Raw genomic sequence first — 25,821 nt, 5'->3', positions numbered from 1 at the left:
TATACTTACTGGATATATTTAGATTAATGTATTTTTTACCTATAACAAAAAATCATACCTTAAGTCACTATATCTTTTTTTATTATATGCGGGGACCTATTAATGGTATCAAGCTATTATTAAGTTATATGTAAAGCCCCATCCATACGCTTGCTGTTTGTCACAAACACGGCAAACAGCAAACAAAGTCACAAACACCAAACACAAACACCGAACACAAACAGCCATCCACATGCTCGGCGAACGCTCATAACATTCCGAACCGGCAAACACGGCGGACGACGAGCTATTACTTTCGGGTTGACATATTTTTATTATATAAATTAAAGCAAGAGAAAGAAAAAAGGAAAATAAGAAGAAAGCAAAGGCGATGGTGGGATAATAATAATAATTTAAAAAAAAAACTGACTTCTTCTTTTTATTTATTATTTTATTTTATAGTTTTTAGTTTATTTGCAATAATTTTTAATCAAAAGTAAGATGCAAATGATACCAAAAAGTCCTATTAATCAATACGAATCATTCAAGCCTAAACACGAGGTAGTTGCTATATACCGTTGAGGAGTTCCCTTGACTGCCTTCCGTTTCCATCATCAGATCAGCTCAAGGTCACCATCATATTTTTTTGTTACAAGAACTATATTTATGTTTTTAATTTCATTATAATCGGTTAATATGTGTCCAAAATGGAAATTCATACCCTGTTTTTACCCCTTTACCCACCCTTAGGGGTGAGATAAAATTCTGAAAAAAAAAATGGGACCACCTGGGAGCTCAACCCAATACAAAAAAAAAAGAATTTTCAAAATCGGTTCATAAACGGCGGAGTAATCGGTGAACATACATAAAAAAAAATGCGCGCCAACGAAAAAGTGTAGCAAGTTGATTAGTGTTGCCCAAATTCAGTCTTGGTCTTGCAGTCTTGGTCTTGTTCTTGCGTTTTTGCAAGACCAAGACCAAGAACAAGACCGCGTATTTTTAGCAAGACCAAGACCAAGACTGACCGTGCAAGACTTGAGCAAGAACAAGACATAGCCTGCAAGACTCTTGCGTCTTGCAGAGCGCTATTTCACTGAGTAGTTAGGTGTAACAGTTCGGTGTAAGTACGCTTAGGAATTCTATGAGATGCAAAAAACTGTATCAAAGAAAATGAAAAACTGGACCTATGCGCATTACGACTAATACCATAAACATAGCGAATAAAAAAATATCTATTAAAATCAAAAAGTAAACTTTAATAAATAGTAATAGACTAATAGGTAATTGCAAGACTTGCAAGACTCTTGCTGCAAGACCAAGACCAAGACCAAGACTGGGAGCGCAAGACCAAGACCAAGACCAAGACCAGGTGTATTGGCGCAAGACCAAGACCAAGACCAAGACCAGGTGTATTGGCGCAAGACCAAGACCAAGACTGGCTAAGTCTCGTCTTGTTCTTGCATTTGGGCAACACTAAAGTTGATACGTCCGCCTCCCGCAATGCTAGCGCGCATACTGATCGCTGCCAGACGTGTGGATACGTAGCGAACTGTTTGCCGAACATCCTTTGATCTGGCAAGAAAAACCGACACCGATGCCGAACACTGGCGAACACAAACACAAACAGGCAAACAACGACAAACACCCATCCACACGTCAGTGTTTGCTGTTTGCTGTTTGCTGTTTGCCATTGTTCGCCGAGCGTGTGGATGGGGTATCAGTGTTTGCTGTTTGCTGTTTGCTGTTTGCCATTGTTCGCCGAGCGTGTGGATGGGGTATAAAGTGTTTACTTAGTGAAATGCTGTTGGTTACCATTAAAATTAAAATAACGAATTAACGTTTAACAAATGAAGCCTAACCTAACTTAAAACCGAATATTGTATCAATTTCAGCTGAGTTCGTAACTTCACAAAAGGGCAAAACATTGATACGAGTTGGTAACTACACGTTCTGCGTACAAAATACATCTGGAGCGAAGACGCGGTGGTTCTGCTCTACCCACAACGGCAAGAGATGCCGAGCGGCACTACACACATACAACAACGAGATCATCAAAATAAGTAATATTCATAATCATTAAATCTACCTATGTAAAAATTTACGCGCTTTTTTATTCACTTCGTCTTAGATTGGTACTACACACTCTCGAACAACGAGATCTTCAAATAAGCAATATTCATAATCATTAAATCAAAGTAAAAATTTATACGCTTTTTTATTCACTTCGTCTTAGATTTGAGACAATGCTGTGACTGGTGGCAGCTGGAAGGTTATTTCAAGCTTGAGAAAAAATGAACGAACGAGAGCTGTCGTGCAATCGCTACGTTAACTGCAAGATAGAGTCGCGGTTAGCGAAGCAAAGCTCCGAAACTTGTGTTTCGTATGCTAGAATTACCTCTCTATGCTGGCCGCCCTTTAAAGTGTGTGAAAGTCGCACTATTGGGACCGCAAACCAGCTAAATTTATAGATATCAATTGGATTTTGGAGTCTCTTTTATTGTCGTGAGACTCGTGAGCAACGTGTTCCAGTTTTGATTTGACAAACTCTAGAACTACTATCATTAATTTCCAGAGCCACATCCACCTTACGAATACGTGATGTCAAGAAAAGGGTATCCTATGATCTGCATGGGTGGCTACACTTTTTATACGACCAATAGGAAAAGTGGTACGAAGCAACTCAAGCTACGGTGGACTTGCTCCACGCACGGGGCGCATAAAAAATGTCGCGCTTTCATTATGACATACGACGACATCATCTTAAGATACAATAATAATCATAATCATTAAATGTAATCATCTCTACATGGAGGCCCTTCACTTACATGTGATTGATATACGTGGTTTTATTTGTAGACTAGTCATAGTAATGTAAAATAACTATTTGTGTACATAATTAAATTATTTATAATATTACTTACAAATAGCAAATACTTTAGCACGTATCGAAATAGTATTGAACTAGTATCTAACGTGTATTTTTTCGTTTCAGATGTTACAAAATAAAACAACGAAGAGTACATTTGTATCGGCGGTATAAGCAACAATTTTACGCCAAGTGAAGTTGGTCTTCCGAATACTCATTTAAAAAAGCTTTAATATTAAGAAACTATTAAGTATTATTTAATTTAAGTAACTTTTTAGAAACATCGGCTCGTATTTGTTAGTTACTCTGTCAAGTAGGTAGTTTTATTTCATAGAGTGGCGCTGTATTCATCTAGGCGTATTTTTTAAGTTTTTTTTTGTATGTATACTTATAATATGTACTACCATGAATTAAAATTTGTGTGTTTGTTTCAGATAGCGTCGACGACCGGATGGTGCAGTTGTTAGAGACTGACTACTGTACCGAAGGTCCCGGGATCCATCCCCGGCCGGGGCAGATATTTGTTTAAAGGCAAATATTTTGTTCTCGGGTCTTGGTGTTACATGTTTGTCTTATATGATATGCGTAACCCACATGCCAATATGGTTATGGCAATACCTAACTCTCCAGTCATGGACAGTCATGGTAGAGGCCTATGTCCTGCAGTGGACTTATGGGTTATATTCTTGAGCTGTACTAGGTGCCCATCAAATATGTATTTAACCTTATGATTTGTTAGCAGTGCTTTGGGATTCACATCCACATTTCAACAGACAACTTATTCAGGTCGTGAGAAGAGGAGTCGTGTTGCGTAAGTGTGAGTCCCATTTTCAGCAGTGGAAACGTGAAAGCTGATGAAGATTGTATATACTCTTCATCAGCATGAGCCCTAAGGTGATTTGACGTACTTATTGATGTACTTATACCATCAATAAGTACGTCAAATCACCTTAGGGTTGGATTCGTTTTTTACTGCCTGTAATTATGTTTAGTAATTTTTCTAACGTGTTAATGCATTATCACTTACGTAACGTAACGTAAGTAACGTGTCTAAGTGTTTCAGAATTGTTCCCGCCAGATTATCGCCATTACTGGCATTACTTCTCTCCGAGCTACGGACGTCCGGAATATTCTAGAACCAGAACTGCCTTTACCACTAATAACCCAATCCAAAAACCTTTGTTTCATTAACTATTTTCCTTCTAAATTTAAGCACAGACAGAAGCCACAACGAATGTTCCAAATTCAAAACTGTAACGTTTTCTTTTTTTCAGACCGGCCAGTGTTCATGACGTCATCGACGGGCGCTCGGCTCATGCGGCTGCGCGGGTACTCGTACGGCCGACACTCGGTGTGTTCCAACAAGGTGCGCTGGCTGTGCAGCGAGAGCCGCAACACGAAGTGCCACTCCACCGTGGTCACCATCGGCCGCCAGATCATCTCTCCGGGAGAGAAGCACACACATCCACCCAACTCGACTTGAAAATGGAACGATTTTAAAAAGGTGGCGTTCTGAGGTCTGAGTCATCATCGGAAAGCCGAAACATAGCACACTGTTTACACTGACATACTAAACTTATATAGCGAACAGCTTACTTACTGGAGACGCAGCCTAAGAATACTCTCGGGTTATTTATCAATTAAAACAAAACCTTGAATGAATAATCGGTCTGCTTGTTTCTGATCTACATGGCTACAGGCGTAAATAGATACGCTGGTTAAAGCTCCCCTTTTTCTGTTCGGGGTCGACCACGAATTGTATATACCTCTAATAAGCAGTCGAACTCATTGTAGATCTCAGTTACTTAAGAAAACCCATCCTATTGTATTACTATTCTTACTTGTGTTTTATATCAGCATGATGGTAACTAGCCACTAGCCATCCTATTAGCCCAAACTCAAATTGTATAATAGGTATTAAATGTGAATTGTATCTCTTTAATAGACAAAACGACAGTTGCTGACTGGAATTTTAGCATGTGCATTGAGATGTAAATAGAAATAGTTAACGATGAAATTAAGGAAACTTATCCTAATGTTACTGGGGGGTCACTCTACAGGGTGTTGCAAAAATAGTATCAAAGAAATCAAAGTTTCGGATCGCTTCTGCCCGAACCACTATCTCGTTATATTAAACGAGCCGATTGCATTCGTTAGTTTTTCGTCAGTATAGAGTAACCCTTCAGATTATGTTGTCATTATTGTAAGTAGGGTTATTATTGCATATAGGTAGGTATTTGGGTAACATGGCTGAGACCACGTATCTTAAGTAAAATAAATAAATGAAGTTCCTTTTATAAATGGTTTTATTAACTTTAGAATAGAAAGTGAACAATGGGGTATAATTTAAAACTTAAAACTCTGCAGTACAACATAACGTGCGTAAGGTAAAGGAGAATGGCCATTTCTCTATGGCGCCATGACCCAGAGCGGCCATTGATGAAACATACACTGATGTGTAGTCCGTGACTACAGCATATACTGGTATTAATTTTATTATTATGAGGCATGGGAGAACGAAGATATAGGTGATGAAAGATCAAGTCTTTCTACTGTACTAGATGTTACCCTCGAGCTAAAAATTGATTTTAAAAGTATTCCCGTGGGAATTCCTGGATAAAAAGTATTTTATAATACTTCGGGATAACGGGAACTTGAATAGAATGAAATAATTTTTGAAATTGGTCTCTTTATAAAAATAGGTTTCTGAGTGTGAAATGTGCAAAAATAATTATGATATTATTTGCATAAATGAAATCATGTAATACATTTTGTGATGCGCTATGTATTGGGAATCCCATGATTTAGATTATAAAACTTATTTGTGCGTGTACCATTCATCAAAATCTTATTTAACGAAAAAAAAAATATTTAATTAATTTACTTTTCAACCCTAATATCTCAAGAACCCCATGGTTTAGATTTTTTTAAATATTTTTCCCAGATAATAGACATTTTTATCCATTACTTAAAATAGGTTTGGTTAGTGGCTGCTAACTTATGCAAAGCGGGTCAGGTTTCGCCATTCTTCTTTACATAAATCATTGCTTTATAAACCTAGTTACTAGTTACTTGGAATTTATATTTCTTAAAATGGATTTATTTATAATTATCATTTGGTCCATTATGGTCTTCACATATTCATAATAATGTATATGAATTAAATCATAATATTCAAATAATTGACCTACATTATTTAAGGCACTTATTGATGATAATACATTATTTTAGTAAGTCATTATTGTCCACCCGATTATTAGCATCAAAGTTTTCAATTAAATATCAAAATAATTTGGTTAACAATCTAAGAACTTCGTGTTCATAAAGCTACATGTTTTTTAAAGATTCATTTTGTGCAGAAACTGCGACTCCATCTTACAAAATTAAGTATTTTTTTAAATCTAAATATACCTAACATAACATATTCTTGTGTACAAATAAAGAATATTCTATCTATTTATATTTAACTGTTAACTGAGAATGTTTTTTTCTTACACATACATGTAGAGTAATATTTAAAACGACTACTAAACAATATGGATGAATAATAATGTAGTTCAAGGCACCTTTACTACACTGGATTTCTAAAAACAACCTATAGGTGTCGTATAAAAATTACATTTGGAAATATATAAAAACAACAACTTCTTTTTTATGGTAGAGTCGTTCATAAGTAACTCTACAGTTTTGTACCTTGTCAAACTAACAAATCCCCAATATTCGTAATAAACGGTAATTTGTGAGTTTTACAAGGTAAGCTGACCTTCAAAAACAATAATAAAGCATCAAAATGCATATAAATCATATAACTTCATAATATATATCTTTGTCAACCCATTTACCATACGTAACTCATATAATAATATAACCAATTATTATACAACCAAAATACTCTTCCATTATAGGGTGCCTTTTCACCAGAGATGTGCTACGATTTTAAATAAATCTGTTTCGGCCAGTGCTATGCTATATGGACCAATAAATATGATTGGCGGACATCAAACGCATCATCGAACAGCACATATCTCTGGTGGAATAGTACCGCTACCGATAACCGCTTGAATCCCTTAAAATCAGACAACATAGCGACTTCGGGACGCAAAAGGTTAATAACACACCACAATACGGCACACCATCATTTACTTTTCTTCCGTATCTTCCTATGGTCGTGTACGTTGTACATTTTGACGATAGCGTCGTTGCAGGTTGTGAGGCGCGCCTTGCATCCTTTGTCACACTGGTTGCACACCCAGTGGGTCTCGTGCTTCAGGTTCTGGTGTTTGGACCTCTTCTTGAAGCGGTAGTCTCCGAGCATGATGATGGCGTTGCCCTGGCGCGACCAGCAGTACCGCGGGATTATACCTACGGACAATGTTCACATACATATACTGGGTTTGTTAAAAAGTTCCGGCTAACAAGCTGAAATTGCGTTTTTAATGATTGTGTAATTAGGTGAAAATTGGCGAAATTTTGGATCTAATCGATCTTACCAATTACAAAAGGTCATCTGTTACCATTGTCTATGTACCAGCGGGCCATATTTTTTTTATAATACGAGGTATAGTGCCACAAACTTATCTGTTCCGGTGAGAGCGAACTAAATTGGTCCATACCTCATTACTTACTAAATGAATTTCATATTGACATAGATTATATGGACCAATTTAGTTCGCTCTCACCGGAACAGATAAGTTTGTGGCACTATAGGTCTCTACATCTTGTTAAAAAGTAAAAGTAATGACCAGATACGGCTTCTAGGAATAATTGCCCAAGTAAATAAAGTTCTTTTTTGCTACATAAGTGGTAAAAAAACAATTGAAACAACGGGGAAATTTAACAGAAACAAACGTTTATTAAACAATACTTAAATCATTACAATCTTGTAGTAAAATTATCTACAATATTAAGATATACATACATAGAGTAAGTAAAAAAATTCAAAACATATTTTTAACAAAAACTTACATCTTGCTCTGTATAAGTAAATTGGCAGTGTTAACGTACTTGTTATAATATTCTAGTGCATAATATTTCTATATACTCAACTATAAAATTCGTACCATTATTTACTTAGCATAATTTTAGTCCATAAAATTTCTTTAATAGCCAAAAAACTTATCTAATTTAATTTATTTATTACACTATGTTCAAAATGCATATTAATTTTTAAGGTTACTGTTACTACTCGAACTTTCTGTGAATTTCATGTTGTGTTTTTCGGGCGTGACGTTATCAATTCGTGATAGACACGACTAATAATAATTACAGGTGTATCATTCCATTAGCGCTCAAGTTAAACCATACAAAAACTTACAAAGCCTGGCCTTTAAATATCAGTAAGTCATACCAGAAAATCTATAGAGCAACGAATACATTTAACACGAAATATACTATGTATAACGTTCCTGTAAGCCTCACCATTTCCATACATTGTTTCTAACATTTTTTAACAAGGCACCTTCATGTCTAAAACCTTTATTCAGTCTGCGTTCATGAACCTCAAGTTTGTTTAAGAACCAGCCAGTCGGTCCTACTCAGATCTGTCTCCAGCAGAGTATTCAATACAGCTGTCTTCAGATTTACGCATCACAGTCTTAATAAATTACAGTTCCCGATAACAAAGCGTGGCAATAGCTGCCCCCGCGGCATTGTATCTATATCTACGTCGATAAGTTCAGCGACTATTTGCATAGGGTAAATACGAATTTATCGGTTCGTGTAAATAAAGCTGCCATGCCACGGAACCCGTCCGGGTAAATTCAGACCGATGCACGGCTGTTAGTACACTGCCTCTATCAAAAAAGTAAGGATACGCCCGTCAGAACGTTTTGTCAAACGAAAATGACAGCCGCGCGTTGGCCCTAATTCAATTCATACAAATTTTAACAGATTTATGAGATTTTAGGGCCAACGCGAGGGTGTCATTTTATAGAGCGGTTGGGCCTATCTTTACGCTAGTAATATATAAGTCAATGGCCTCTATAGAATAGCGGCGACCACGATCCTAGCTTTTTGAACACATTCGGTGAAGTGGTAACATCGAATATATGCCTTAAAAATCAGTCTATTAAGTTATTTTTAATAGTCATTTTTCATTAGTCATTATCATTTCTTATCATCATCATCAGCTTATACTCATATATAATTACTTGAACAATATTTAAGAAATTCATAACTTCTGGTCGAGCGTGCAAGATTATTTACATATATTTTTAAAGTACTTATTTAACTAGAAAGCGATACAATATTTATTAAAACCATGAATAAGTCATATACATTAAATAAAAAAAAACGAATAGGATACATTACAGCCGTCATTACGACTAAGATATAAGTAGGTAACTGAGATTACTGCATACTCTAATCTATCGTGCTTTAGATCTATTTTGATAGTAAAGTTCAACGATTTTATCAATGGTGTGTAATAAAAAAAATATACAATATACCTTAAATTGTTATAAATGCAAACATACCAATGTTTAAAATTAGCATAATGTAAAAGTGTTTAGATATCATATTTATAATTAAAGAATTTATATTTATAATTCTTCGTATAGTCAATTATATAGAAAGATAAAGAAAGAAAAGCCTCATATTTTTAACTCTGAATACTCTGTCACACATTAGATTGGCTGTGTTTATTATTTTAAAATAACCTAACCTGCATTATTCTAAATCATAGAGGTGCAGTACCTACATAGCCAATCTAAATTCATGGTTTACGATAGAATATAGCTACATTATAATAGTTACGGAAGGTAGAAACACAAAGACATTGCACTTAAGAAATAAAAACGATATCCACAATTTTAGTTAAATATCAAGACCCATACTTATACTGACCCCAAACTCACGTCAAGGCCGAGTACCGGGCCAACAGATATTCTCATTTCATGTATATCTTCGCCCTCCCCCCCCTCTCCCTGTGCTGGCGCACCAGATCTGGCATCATGCCGGCCTTGATGCACTTCTGGAAGCGGCAGAACTGGCAGCACGACCTGGTGTTGACATCGATGGCACAGCTGCCGTTGGACCGGGTGCACTTGTAGGTAGGGTACTTGAGCATCGCGATGGCTCGCTTGAAGAACTGCTTGCAGGACTCACAAGTGTGCACTCCGTAGTGGATCCCGTTGGTGGCATCACGGCAGATCGGGCAGAACTGGCTGTTTCCTGGGGAACGTAAAAAGGTTAGATTGTGTATTTTTAGAGGAGTAACTTATTGGTAGTAAAGTGAACACGCACCGTTATTTGTCCGTTTCAATGGGAATAGGAAGAGGGGTTGTGGAATGATACAAGTGTGTGAACTTCGACAGTGTAGGTTAACGTTTATTGAAAATTGCTAATTAGATACAATTTTAAAGTATGTTGTTGGTAGATAACGAAGTGATATCCTACAATATTTTTCTAAACTCTACGTGTATTGTATGGTACACATGAAAGGTGATACTACAATATAAATGATATTTATATTCTATGATGATATATTATTTTATAGGTACCTAGTACCTTCTTTTAAAAACATGACCATCAACTACTTACATTACAATTTATTTTGTGCTTAGTCATTACATTATAAATAATTGATACCCTGCGATAAATGTACCTAGTGACTACATCATAAATATAGTACAGATAGATAAGTACGTAATACATAATGTTGCCGGGATGGTAATAATTTATACGGATGACAAAATACCTTAATGTTTCTTTTAAAATTATTATTCGTAAAATATCTAGTTATTTCTATAACACATCATCTATCTAAGACAAATTACCTTTCTTACCTGAAGATAGGTACGAATTAATTATTAATGACTAGTACAATTATACTTTTCTCTTATAACTATGAGATACTTTATTATAAATTCATGAGCTAAGAAGGTAAAACAAGTACAATTAAGAACCATTCTTTGGCAGACATAAGAATTTATTCTTAAATAGAAAAACAATACCCACATTGCTTATTGCACATTTTTAGGATTTTAACGACTTAACTTTACAGAGATCAATGTAATCACAACACAAGTAAGTATGTAGTATCAACTAGGTACTACAAATGTAAAAAAATATATAGAATATAACAATTTTATGGCTACATATCTTCATAAATTAACTTATAAAATTATAACTAAATTAATAATGATCCAAAAGGTACATTAAATAAATACAAAGACTAGTTTAGTAATGGTAATGACTTGTAATGACGACTCTTACGAATCAAACAGGGTGTCCACTCAGAATGCTTCAAAAAATTCCCTGACTTTTCCCTGACTTTCCATGACCATTTCAGAAATTTTCCCTGACCAGAGATCAAAATAAACAAAAGCTTGATTTGAAAGTTTCCATTTATTTGCTTCACACTTATTAAGAAAACTTCGACTGCGTAAAATATTTATACAGGGGGCTGTAAAAAGTGTGAAAGAGAGTGACTCAGGCAGGTCATTTTGAATAACATTCGCGAAAAAAAATGCTTTTCCATACAAACTTTGTTGGCCAGGTGAAGTTTAACTATTGAAAAACAAAATAAATAATGGCGAATTTCAAAAACTCGTAGACGCTTTCGAGTACACTTGTCCAAAATTAATAATGCACATGCAGATCTTCACACCGGAATCATTAAATCGTAAGAGCCTTAAAAAAACACTTGCATTTTACACCTTGTTCGTAAGAAATAGGAGTCAATATCATGTGTCACATAATCGAAAACAACCGATCTGTCAAAGATTTCTATGCGCATTATAAATTTTGGAGCACTGTAACCTCATTTCGGCTATGTACTAGTACCTACCACTATTGCAACGTTGTTTATTGAAAGCAATGATAAATTAAGTATAAATACGTACCTACGTACTTGTTTTTTTTTTACAACAAAGTTTTGTATTTTTTTTTATTTGCAAAATTGAGAAACCTATATTTTCTACTTTTCAAAATGACGTTTGAAAAAAGTCATTAATATTTTGGAAACCCAAGCGGGTTCCACTGGTTATTATTGCAAAAGACGTTAGGTAGAACTATTTAAAGCAACTTATTATTTATGGTAGGCTTAGTACAGAGTGCTTTAAAGTACGCTATCTCATTTATTTTTTTCAGAAATCGTGAGGATGGATGCAGGTAGATAAAATGAACTTTTTAATTTTGTGAATAAAACTTGTAATAACTCGAATAAAGCGTGTTAAGCTTTGTAAATACCGTATTTTATTTAATTAAAACAAAACCAGAATCAAATATTTTCGTATGGCCTTAAAAAAATTCATTAGGTGCCAGCTGGAGGCAGCGCTTCTGCATGCGCTAGCATGTCCTGCTGCCGGAACAAAGTATGAGAATTGATGGATGAAATGAGCGCCGATACAGCGCGTCTGCACCAACACGTTATATGAGGACTTATTTTTCATCACAAACTTCTAAAAGTCTAAAAATAATTGTTGTTCAGAATGGCAAGGTGAGTCACACTCTTACATTTAATTAAGGGGTACATCATTTTACTATTTAACAAACTATGAACTGAGTCTGAAATCTGGCTTACGAGATTTTATTTTATTACTTATGTATTTTACGTTTAAAATAGTAGAAGAAAAATACCTGTACATAACCTGTAAAGGAAAGAACTTCAATTTTGCAAAAAAATATGCTTTACTAGTCATTTGTATCAACTGTATCTCAGAGACAGTTGACATATTTTGTTGTTCTCTAAACGAATTTACTAAAACTGCACAGTCGGCTTTATGCTACAATGATAAATTAAGGAAAAATAATTTTTATAATATGTAATGAAATGTTTGTGTGAAAATTGCTTTTATGTTGATTTTAGATTTATTTTATTGATTAGATGTTATTTTTATTGTATTATTGTGTATGTGATTTGCTATTGTTAAAATTAATTATAATTATAATAAAATTGAGCTTGCTATCGAATTAGGTTACTCTGTAATGATAGTATAAGTTTTATAAAATAAATAAATAAATAAATAAATAAATTTTTCCCTGACTTTCCAGGTAGCCCATCAATTTCACTGACTTTCCCTGACCACCTTGAGCTTCCCTGACTTTTCCCTGACTTTCCAGAAAGTGGACACCCTGATCAAAGTAGAATACTGAGAGCGTATATAACAATTCACATTCGTACACAGGCTACTATCCACTATACATTAGGTATACCGCAGTAATTTGAGCTAACTAACATACATAGGGAGACTAGACTGGTACATGACTAGATGCATACTTTTTGGTATAGGATGTAGGTAGGTACACTGAACTGTAATGGCCGCGTTACGTTAGGTACCCATACTACTTATACTACATAATTGTTTTACAGATATTTTTATAAGAAGATTAAGATACCTCTTATAAACTAAGTTATTTATATCAGGATTCCTATCACGAGAACACAAGCTAAAACTTTTTCATTGCGTCTTTTGACCTAGGTATAACACATGAAATAAATATAAATTTATTCGGTACCAATGACAAGACTTCTCAACATCTGCATGGGCTTGCCTCGGTTGATCATTAGGTCGGATGCATCATGGTTATGGAATCCTTTTACCTGGATGATGTGCATTCCAGAGGTCTTGACCACGGCCTTACAGCATCTGTACGAGTGGGTTGAGCACGTCCACCGCACTATCCCGTTACGGACCGAGTGCTTACAGTAAGTGTAGTTTCTGTACACAATCAAAGGCTTTCCTCTGAGGGACTCTGTGAAAAACGCCTGACCTGAAATATACAGGAACACGATGGATTTATGGATGTTATTTTCGTTACTATAGACAAATACGTACTGCATGCATCACACCAGGTGTTGTTCTTCGTAGATCACACTCAACATTTCTGTTTTTACAAAGATGATTACGTCACACACTCTTTGCACACATCACACATCCTCGTACCAGCTACGAAAAGTCGGTTTTTAGATTGGTGTAAATTTTATTCACATAATACACTAGTAATTGGAGCGCTCATTTAAAATAATACTGGATTTAGATTTCAAAACAGCTTCTAATTGTTGTACTTGTTTAAAAACACTAAACAGGCAAGATTTTACATGAAGAGATCACATTTCATTAGATATCACAAAATAGCACTTTCTATAATTGTAACCTAACTACATCAATATTGCTAAGGTAAGTTCAATACTGATATTTACCTATTCACAATATCAGATACATTTTGAGCATCTATTATTAATTATTCTGGGACAACCATTTATGAAGTGTACCTAGTTACCTACTTAAAACCAAATTTACATTACCATATCACAACTTATGATCACGTTGAAAATGCCAACACCGGTAGAGTTCTTGAAGTCCATACCTTAGTATTTGTATAAGCCTATAAAAAAACATTCATGTCTTTCAAGAATTCTCAGCCAGCACACAACTCTTTATGGAGCGTTTACACGGGTCAGTTAATCGCTTCACAAATTCGTAACGATTTAGTCACCTATCCGACCTAGCGACGATAGACGATCAATTAGCCGATAGGTCGATAGCCGCGCGACGAGAACACAGCAGCAACCCGTGTAAACGCCCCATTTCGTCACAATCGTCAGACAAAGAACTCAGTTGGCGAGTGAGTGTGTAGGTTCCTGACATAGACAAGCTTCTCCCCCTCGGTGTAGACCCTGGCCCGGCAGCCCTGCCCCCCGTGCGTGTAGCAGCACCAGCTGCCTTCCTTCTCCTCGTCTTTCGTGAAAGTAAAGTCGCCAACTTTCATCAGACTCTCGCCGGCACGAGACGTCATGAAGTTCACTGGAAAAATCGAGATTTTAGGGGAGTTTCTGTGGGATCTGGTCCTGTAATCGTTATGCAATCCTGAATCCTGATCCACAATTCAATTCATTTTGTTCTCTTGCTTTAGTTAGTATTGTTTAGTGGCTTTAAGTAGACAAAAGAGCAAATATAGTGTAAATTTTTGGGTGGCATTTAATGTAGCTACCAAGTATGTGGTACTATTAAATAAAGTAAATAATTAATAAAACAAATAGTGGTATACAAGTCTTTTATTTAACAAATAAACTGTTTTTGTAAAGCAATTTAACATACCTACTTCATTACCAGGTGGAGATATACAAAAATACACTAATTACTAGTTATGTAAAAATTTTTCTGAATTACCTAAGTATATATATTTGTAACTTTTATGAGGAAGCTGATATATTCCAACTGTAACCATAATATACTGAATGAGAGGATATCATTGAGATTTACTATTACATGTTTTACAAAGGCTAATATATAATCGGATTGCTTCTTTGGAAATATTACAATATTTAGTTTTCAATTCCAAATCCATACTATCTACACCGGGGTGCCCCAGTAACAAATGCATAGTGTGCAACACCCCAAACAGTTCATCCGTTGGTATGTAGAACTTTACAGAAGGACATGTTTCATCTTTAGGCCTAATAAGTCTCGATCTGCCATTAACCACTAAAACATCATAATTTGTGAGCATTTTATAGTCATAAAAATCTTTATTAATTTTTAACTTTGTATCTGTGACATCTTTGATGAAGTCTGCATAACGATCAGAGTCCAGGTAAAATGCACTATTACTTTTTCTTCGACTCATAACTTTCTGCAATTTTTCATTGAAGTCCCTTTTGATGGGTGCCACTGTATTCTTAGAAAATAATTCTGTAACAAAGGTAACAGACACATGATAGGTTAACCAATTTATCTAACTATTTTTAATTATGTTTTACTTTGTTACTCAATAGAAGTTTCATAATACTCACTACCCACCTGAATTTAGACTACAATAGACATCTGAGAAAGAATATGCTGTGCTGTAAGCTGTTACATTTACCATTTACCGTACAAACAGCTATAACACCTTACAGGGTAGATGGGTATCGGTGTACCTACCCAGTTTATGTCAGTCGAGTACTTGGTTATGTTTATTCACTACTACTGCTTGGAAAAGTGGTACCATAATCCCAAACAATTAAAGTGCTACCAAAACAAAAGCAAGTGTATAGAGCATTACTGTTTTCTACTTAAATGCAACACTTGAGGATCAATGCCAACGCATCAGTTTTGCAATGTTGCCCTGAAATGAGTTGGCACAAACAAGGCACCTGGTTTCTCTACTTTCAATAGTTATCTAGTTTTTTTAGTGTGCACATTACTATACAATTATTGGTTAAGTATAAATAATAAAACAATATTGTTCAAGTAGTTCATATACAGAATTTATTAGACTTAAAAATTTAAATAAGTAAGTAAATACTTTCTTATGACTTATAGTCATTAACAAGTTAGAAATAATAAAACTTATCTCTTTTAAACTTATCAGTTACCTATGTATATGTATGTTAACTTTCGTATAAAAATATAATAACAGAGAGCAGGTTATTTTAATATTAATAAAATAATATTTAAAGTAAAAATAATTCTATTATGATAAACAGTGTCCCAAAAATAACATAAGTAAGTACTTATTAGGGTAAAAAATATACATTTATCAATATCAGTTTTTATAATTATGTTTAGTTCAAACTCTTTATAAACCTGCTAAATTTATGAATATGTACAAGTTAAACTTACCAAATGCAATCTGTAGATAATGTTTATAATTTTGAAACATTCAAACTTCATGTAGGTACTGTCCTAAGTACTTAATAATCCACTACAACATATATGTAAACACTTAGTAAGAACTGCTACCTTATAGGCATTGGAAAATAAAGTAAATATAAATATTTTATTAATAACAGCGGACTTTCATAATCTAATCACCAACTTATAGGTTAGGTAGGTAAGTCTTACTTTACTTTTATCCTAAAAATATGTTGAAAACTTAGCACTGTTTCTTAGGCGCGTACACAGTTGATTCTTATAAGTTTATCGATAGAGAATCAAGTACCTAATTTAAAATACTTTCACAATATTTTGATCTGATTTAAATTTTTAGGTTGTTTCCTTATTTTGTGTTGTCATGTCAACTTGTCATTTTCATATCGCTCCTGTCAGGCTGACAGCTGAGCGGTAAGCGTACCACAGATTATAAAATGAAATGCGACTTTGAGATTGCGTCCCAATTTTCTCAGAATAAGTATACATTTTCAAACAGTAAAGAAAAACTGAGTGAGAGTGGAAATTGAAACGGCCGATCTACTTTTAATAAATCGTTATTGTATTCCTAAATGCATTAAACTACAAGAAGATTCCTACTTCCTATCTACCAAAATTTTTCTTTTGGTAAATAGGTAGTTAATTAAGTTATTTAAGGACATAATAACTAGTTTGATATATTTTTGTATTGTAGAGTAGTAAAAAGGTTGTAAGTATACTAAGGTGTTAAGCCGAAATAGGGCGACTCAAACTTTAGCCTTTCTTTAGTTTTAGGAATTTTAAAGTAGGTAAGATACCTATATAGGCTCCAGGAATAGCAATGTATTTTTCCACTTTGGTAAGTATTTAAGTATTCAACCTAATTAATCTTGTTAACTTTACGAGTATACATATAGAGTACCAAGCGCCTTACCTACTTAAAATCTTTGAGATTAGTTCGTTAAGGCCCTTGACTTTATTTGATCAGCAAGAAATGAGTAAAATAACTTCTTACTACTAACTATGATGCCTATCCATCCATGAAAAATAACTAGAACACGTCCTATACAGACCTATATTTTTTTGTTAAAAAATATATAGGTGTAGGTTCCCACCATGACCATGGTAGTAAGCTTCATTATTTGACAAAAAATCAAAAACGGTAAAATATGCTATTTCTTATTTTATATTACTTTTTACAAATATCACATTTATCATAGACAGATAGGTATGTACCTACCTGTCCAGGTACCTACTTAAGTACTGCATAATTTCTGGAATCATATTTTACTATAAAGCGTTACTTTAAGAAAACGGGACCCACACCTACACTACACATCCAATGTCAATCAAGGTCATAACTATATGATTCACATCTAGATTTGATAGCGATTATGAAACTGAGTTGCAAAGAGGAACTTTAATCTATGGTCGAACTTCAACGATTGGCAACTTCAACTTTAACTTCAGCTTTATGATTGGCAGCATATTAAATTTTACCTTACCTATTTCGAATAAGTACCCTTCCTATTTAGATAACCTTTAAGTACCTATATTGTAACTATAATATATACTTATAACTATGTATAATCTCATTTTCCAGTTTTGACTATACCTAATAAAATTAAAAATTGTTCCTTCAGAATCGCAACCATACTTACATATAAACCAACAATCTACAATTTATAAAGTTCACCATGGGGTCCAATATGCAGCGGGGGCGGCTGGTGATTGTGCTCCAGAGAGTACACGATCTGTCCCTCATTCGTCAGGTACAGCGTGGACGGGCACTTGTTCTTGCGTGTCGACGAGCAGTACCACCGTCGGTTCGTGCGTCTCCAGAACGTGTATCCCTTGTAGAGGATCAGCCCACTCCCCTTCCGGTTCCGGATGATCTCGTAATGTTGGTTCCGCAAGTAAGCTGCGAAAGGGGTTTCATGCTTTATAAGGTGTGTTAGCGCGTGAAGTAGTTAAATGATTATTAAGTATCTGAAGTGAAGTAAGACTTTTAAAGTGCTTAGCTGGAATGTGATTTGAAAAATGGGAAATATAAAGCAACGGAAATATAGGTCGTATACCAACCGTTGATTCACCGTTATTCACAAAGGAAATATGTTTATGTGTGTGTTTGATATATTATATGACGCATATGGAAGCGGAGATGTTAGCTGTCATGAGTCATGAGCTATGCCTTGACTTACGAATTAGTGATGTTAACTCTACATTTCTCCGTACATCTATTGTGGATTCACGAGAGTTGAAAAACATCTCTCCACGTCTCCTATTTGCACATCTCTGCATTGGTGGAAGGGCTTACTTGGTACTTAGCTTGCCTTCGGCCACAGTACACCTTAGTACATATCCTTTCCAGTACGATTATTTTTGTAAAACGTGATGTTTTACTATAATTGTCGTTACTTTACCAACTGTAACTAATTCGTGTTGTACAGCTAGAAACGTTGGTTGTTTCGAATCAGGAATACCTAAGTTGAGTACAGCTGGAACCTATAATTTTTGTAACGTTAGGCCGTGTACCCAGTGGACAGCCTGTTAGCGACGAGATACTGAGATAGTCAGCGCGCGTAACGCTGCAAACTGTGGACACTCCATTTCAAACATATGGAAGAGTGTACTAAATCGATACGCCGCAAACTCAGTTGCTGACGGTTTGCCTGCTAAAATATTATGTAACTATTCATTATTCATCATCGTCATCATCAGCCAATGACTGGTTAAATTCAAATTTTATGACTTACGTATCATCTAAATAAATCATGCTCATCATAAATAAAAACTTTATTATTCAAATACCTACCTACCCGTTTTTATATTTAAAAATCATGATACAATACTATTTATTAACTATATTTTCATGTAAATTCCTTCAGATGTTATGTGGTATTTAGGCGGGGCGTGGTTGTGCCCTCCTCCCACTGCGATCAAAGCCCCGTCCTGGTCTAAGCGGAGCTTAGCACTGCATTTGTGGCTGAGCCGGCTAGAGCAGTATCTATTCAAATCTTTGGACAACAAACTCATCCTGCTAAACGTGTATCCTTGGTACATAATGAGAGTCCGTCCATTTTTGTTCACGCATATGGTTTTGTAATCTGTAAATAAGGAGGGTAAATGAAGTTATAGTAATGAATATAATATTGATAAAGGAAAAGTTTCAAGCCACTCGTAAATCTGCAAATGGCGTTGACTTATGGATTATTGATAGACCCATTATTTAACATTAATGTTTTATTAATATAATAATGGCATTCTTCTCAGCTCTGGCAACTATTACAACACAGCCAAAGTGCTGAAATAGTTTCCAAGAGATGAGAGCAAAGATGCTGCTTCAATTTACACAGGAGCTAGGCTGTCTCAGCGGAATATGTAGGTGCAAAGGTTCCACGTACAATAATCGATACATGGATTCGACAGCAAGGCTCATAAACTATATTTTGAAGTAAATCCCTTCAGGTGTTTGATGGTATCTAGGGGGGCCGTGGTTGTGCCTTCCTTCCACTGCAATCAACGCGCCGCCCTTGTCCAATCGGAGCTTAGCACTACATTTGAGGCTTTTTCGACTAGAGCAATATCTACTCAAATCTTTGGACAACGCACTCATCTTACTAAACGTGTATCCTTGGTACATAATGAGAGTCCCGCCTCTTTTGTTTACGCATATAGTTTGGTAATCTGTAAATAAATAGAATACATTTTAAATTATCAACGAGTAATATACCTAGCTCTAAGAGGGGATTTGTATTTTAGGTTTGAATTTGTGGTATTTATGCTATGCCTATAATTGTCTTTTGTACAACTCTTCAAGAATTAAACAAATTAATGAAAAAACCTTACCGAATGAAGTACAGCACAGAAACCTGACCGACATTGCTACTGAGAAAGTGTCAGGTTTCTTAGCAGCCCATTGTGCCTAGCTCTCTGATAAAAGATTAAATACAAGTTAATGTATTGGTAAAATCTTTGTTAAGTTAACTCTATACTTAATCGATTATTCCATTCAATTATTGCAAAATTTCAAAAGCACTATTCGCGCACTTTTCGTCTGGATAACTGTTACTTAAATAAGTACTTACCTCTGTATTATAGTTTTAAGTAAATGCCTTCAGATGATAAATGGTATCTAGGTGGGTCGTGGTTGTGACTTCCTATCAATCCAATCAATGTTCCATGTCTGTCCAAGCGGAGCTTAGCACTACATCTGTGGCTGAGACGGCTAGAGCAGTATCTATTCAAATGTTTGGACAACAAACGCATTTTACTAAAAGTGTATCCTTGGTACATAATGAGAGATCGACCGTTTTTATTTATGCATATGGTTTTGTAATCTGTAAATAAAAAGGATATGTTTAAATTTGATCCTAGACACGATAAGACCCTGATTTGTTTGTATGGCATCATGGTATCCTTTACTACTAAACCGAAAGGGTGGTATTTTACTGTATATGTAGTGAAAGTTTAATAACAGGACCTCAATACTGGAATCCATATATTTTGATTTTGTAGGACAGAGATCTAGGTACTAATTTAAGTTTATAATAAAACAGCAGCTACTTTTTTAACAATAAACTGGCTGGTAGCTTTTTTGTAGCTTCATGTCGCCATGATACGGTTAGTCCTTTACTACTAAATCGAAAGAAAAAAAGAAAAAAAGTATGATGTCCAAATCAATATAATATATAATATGAGTATACCTACATTTAAAAAGGCCACACGATGTATTCTTTTACTTAATGTACCTAACTGAAATTCACAAGAGTTTGACAATGGTATGAAAATAATTATTTTAACACGATAGAAGATGCATTCAGGGTTTTTTACTTAAAACCCTGAATGCATTCAGATCATGGTGTCCCAAAAATGGCTTATGACAATTTGAGAGAACATAGCAGTGGCGAAGGATCTAAATAACATGATTCTCTTCGGATTTCTTTTTAGGTTGACTAATTTAATAAGCATTTCACAGAGAGATACTAGATATTTCATGATAGGTTATTTCTTTTGATATCTCGCCACTCTTCCATAGACATATCATACATCTTCTTATAAATGCCTGACGATGATTTAACGTAAATAGGTGGAGGATGGTTATGTTTTATATGAGGATGGGTATCTGTAAATTTGTTGTTTCGGAAGAAAACTTTTGCTCGACACCTGTATTTTTTCGCTTGCGTACAATAATTATAGCTACCCGGGAATGTAACTTTGCCCAAGCTGTATGTGTAATTTTTGTAACGAAGAAGGGAATGCCCTCTTACCGTGTGAATTATTTCATAAGATACAACATCTGAAATATAAATATAGCGTTAATATGTAAATTATTAGAAGTGCCCGCACTGTAATGAACTATTATAATTAAGTATAATAATGATAACTAATTAATATTCTAAAGTATTTAGTATTTTTAAACCAGAAGAATAGTTTGTTATCATTTTATCACAAAAGGAAATAAAATTAATTGTATGGAAATGGTTCAATACAACCGCTGTTAATCAATAAGGTGGAAAATCGCACGAACGTAGACAAACGTTTCGTTAACTATTGAGATTTAAAAAAAACCATTCAAGCGATTCTCGTCCTTATACGTGCAAAAAACGTTTTAAACAGCTCGTAGTGTTGTTTAGTGATATCAAATTTTTACTTAACCTTATTGGGTTAGATACGAGCAGATGTAGAATTTTAGAATTTACATAAAAAATAAAGACAGATTATTATCTCAAGACATATACCTTCTTCTCTCTGCTCGTGTGCATCTGGCGGATGGTTATGCTTCAAGCTGCAGTACACCAAGCGGTCTAGGTCATCTAAACACAATGTTGCCTTGCACGCAAGTGATCTCAGACTGCTGCATTCCCAGTGATTGCCCGAAGTCTCGGCCGGGATGAACGTGTGACCCTCAACCAGAATCAGTTTCTTACCATCATCTGATATCATTTCGTACGTTATGGACATTCTTCCTGCAACAGTTAAGATTAAACTTTAGTAACTAACTTTCGTAGAAAAGGACAACAATAGTTTTGTCTTTGCCTAAAATTACAAAATTGCGGCCGGTCGCCATGTTTATTGGCAGCAAACGCAGCAAACCAACGAAAGAAACGTCATTGCAACCAACCAACCAACAAGCACTTCAGTTATCAAAGCGACTTGCTTGTTCCAATTTGTCCAATGACGAAAGAAAAAAGAGCCGCCACTTTAGTTGGCACAGAGTTTAGGTATGCACGTTTTTTTCGTGGGTATTCCAATTTATCTTTTCTCTTTCGTCATTGCTTCGTAGCCGCGTGTTTTGAAACTATACAAGGCCAGAACGCACCCATAGTGTACTAGCACTGTATAGTTTCAAGTGAAAAAAAATAATATTTAACTTGAAAATATACACGTTTTGTGCGTACTAATCGCGTATACTTTCAAGTTGAGATTTACGGAATCGTTCTTGAAAATATACATTGCTATTACGCACATTGCTTGATTGGCGTACTTGTCGCATATAATTTATACCTACATGCTGATTCTGATTTACTTAACAATTTCGGTAAGTGTACATGACTACAATTTACTTGTTCTGCCTGTCATACCTATAGAATGTTAATAAATAAAGATGATCAAGGTCTAATATGATTGATAAATTGATATTTTTAGCAATCATATTTGCAAGTTAGAATACTAATATCCATCTTATTATTTATATGAATTAAGAGTAATACCTACTACACTCACGAGCAATAAAAAAGTTCCAGTGACCTCCTCCAGTAGCTCCTGAACGGAAAAGACTAGCTTAATGACGCCGTCGGCAATATAAAGTAAAGTACCTACATTTAACAGGGCATCAAAATATTATGATAACCAACTAAAAACGTAAATTTTGATCAAATTCTAAATTAAATGTTTTAAAAATTGGGGTCCTTTGGTGTTGACTTTTTGCTACTTGAACTTATTCATTGCTCAAGTAGCAAAAAGTCAACACCAAAGGACCCCAATTTTTTTCTAGTGCCTTTATTTGTTGATAAAGGTACAAGTATACACGGTCAAAGTAAGTAGGCTAAAGAAATATATGAGGCGACACAAAAATTCTCACTTTAATTTCACATAAAATCCATTCTTAGTTTGATGATACTTTTGCGGGGGATGGTTGTGCTCTCCTATAATGGAGATTATGCTGCCGGAATGGTCCAAATGAATCCTTGCCGGGCATTTGCACGATAACCTCTTTGAGCAGTACTGATTCGAATTATTGTGTTTACTTATACGGCAGAATGTATAGTCCTTGAATAAGGTCAACGACTTTCCATTCCATAAAGTTATTGTTTTGTATGATTCTGAAAAAATAATAATTGTAAGGTTAGGTACAGGACGGAGTTAACGAATAAAAAGGGAAAGACCGATTTCAGAGCCTACCAATGGGAGACGTAAAAATATTATTCAATAAGTATTTCTTTTATTAGGTACCACAACTTATGATTCATTGCGTTCAATAAAACAACACTTAAAAAAGAACCCTGTACCTTTTCTGCATTTCTTTAAAACAAACAACGCGAGTTTTCACTAGCACTTAACATAATGGCCGGTGCTAGTCTTCACATATTTGGGCGGGGGGTGATTATGTGCACTCTCTATCACGTCTAAGCCCCCGGTATGATGGAGCCGTATCCGGGCCGGACAGGTGGCGGCATGGCGCTGCGAGCAGTAGCGGAGCCCCGAGCTCTGGCGTCCCATGCGGCTGAAGGTATACCTCTGATACAAGATCAACTCCTTTCCGTTACTAAGACGAATGATTTCGTAGGTGTCGGCTGAAAGCGATATTTTGGAGATTAAAATTCTTCTGTAACATTTGTTAGTTGTAAATAGGTAATGAAATGAGTCATGAAAAAAAACTTCTACCGTACATAGATACGCGTACTTTATTTCAAAAGTGATATGTGTTGAATCAATAAGAAAACGCTCTTCAACAGCAACCACGATCAATCTTCCAACATTTATTAAAACTAAGTATATTTTTTTTCATCAGTCCGCTATTTTGGTAAACATTCCAGTTCGGTCTCTGTAGAACCTGGGCGGAGGATGATTGTGGGTGTCGTCGGCAAAGACGATCTTCCCCACATGGTCAAGTCTGAGTCTCGCCTTGCACTTGAGCGCGGCGCGGCGCGAGCAGTACTGGTAGCGCACGTCGGAACTGTACTTGGAAAACGTGTAGCTCCTGTACATTATCAACGACTTACACTTGCCGCCTTTTGACAGGGGAATCACCTCGTAATTGAAACCTGTAAGTGAGAACACTGTTTCATCATCATCATCATGACCCTTCACGTCCCCACTGCTGGGGCACGGGTCTGCTTCCAATGAAGGAAGGGTTTAAGGCCTAGTCCACCACGCTGGCCTAGTGCGGGTTGGTGGAAATTTAACATTTTACAAGGTAAGAAAGTTTTAAATTTTATACTATAATAGTAAAAGGAGAATACTTTACTGCAACAAATTCTTTTGATTTGAACAGAAATCTTTTTGGAGAAGCAATAAACTAAGGGGTCTATTGAGTCATCGACCTTAAATTGCCATACTTACATAATAAATTGTACAAAACACCAAATATTTTTTAATCATAAGTATCATTTAATAGCTTTCTATGAATCACAACCACAATTAATTACACTATTTCTTACGGAATTGTACAATTTTATTCAAAATGTCACTGACTCTCCCTGCCGGGTTGCTGATCTCCTTATCATCTTCATCGCTCATGGACCTGTCTCCGGAGGCTCGCTGGTGGACCAAACGCTGCGGATTGGAGACTCTGTATTGTCTGTAATGATCTAGGAAGCTAAGGCTTGAGCTAGATCGCCGGTGGTCTGGAAATCATAGGCTCAATCATGCACTTGAAGTAAAAAAGTAATTAAGAAAACTGCAACGGGCATTGACATAATTTATACAAGCGTAAAGATTGGCCAAACATTCTGACGAACCTTCCTATGGAAATCATTGGCGACCGGTTGTACATGTGGTACGGCTAAAGTTAAGTGTGAAGATAATCTTATGATAAACAGCTTCTCCCGGTTAATGCTAGGTTAGTCCGGCTAATCGTAAGTTTATCTTCACATCTTAGAGTAGCTTTAATATAATGTAGAGATTTAATTTACAAATAACAATAACACACGTATTCTTATTGCTCTTATGATATGAGTTTATTAGTTATGATACAGTTACATAAATACAGTTATTTACATGTAAATTTTAAATAATTATGATCATAATATAATAATGCAACATAAATTAATATATGTGGTTACCTAATATTTACATATTATTTTATATATATGTTACTGTAAAAGCCCGAACAACGGTAAATCCTAGGATTTACCAGTAAATCTTAGGATTTACCAACATGAGTTGGTAAATGTAAGGATTTGTGAGAATGGGTCATTT

The 25,821-nt window shown here is 35.3% G+C and overlaps 1 protein-coding gene and 1 long non-coding RNA gene across 3 annotated transcripts in view; one reads left to right on the top strand and one right to left on the bottom strand.

Annotated features, from left to right (window-relative positions):
- LOC105388802 overlaps positions 1–25,821 on the top strand; it is a 436,653-nt gene that overhangs the window by 325,023 nt on the left and 85,809 nt on the right. The gene's annotated exons all lie outside the window — the stretch shown is intronic.
- LOC105381219 lies at positions 14,826–22,728 on the bottom strand. 2 transcript variants are annotated; one of them, XR_007266407.1, is made up of 4 exons: positions 22,140–22,728; positions 20,011–21,697; positions 16,393–19,505; positions 14,826–15,480 (listed from the first exon to the last, which is right to left on the bottom strand). It is a non-coding gene; the product is annotated as an uncharacterized LOC105381219 (long non-coding RNA). The 2 variants fall into 2 exon arrangements; XR_007266408.1 differs by lacking the exon at positions 14,826–15,480 and having other exon boundaries at positions 19,180–19,505; positions 20,011–20,085; positions 20,248–21,697; positions 22,140–22,475.

This window comes from Plutella xylostella, chromosome 6, assembly GCF_932276165.1.
Source record: "Plutella xylostella chromosome 6, ilPluXylo3.1, whole genome shotgun sequence".
NCBI lineage: Eukaryota > Metazoa > Arthropoda > Insecta > Lepidoptera > Plutellidae > Plutella > Plutella xylostella.
Note: the sequence above shows the minus strand (reverse complement) of the source record. Positions and strands in the feature narration are given on the sequence as shown.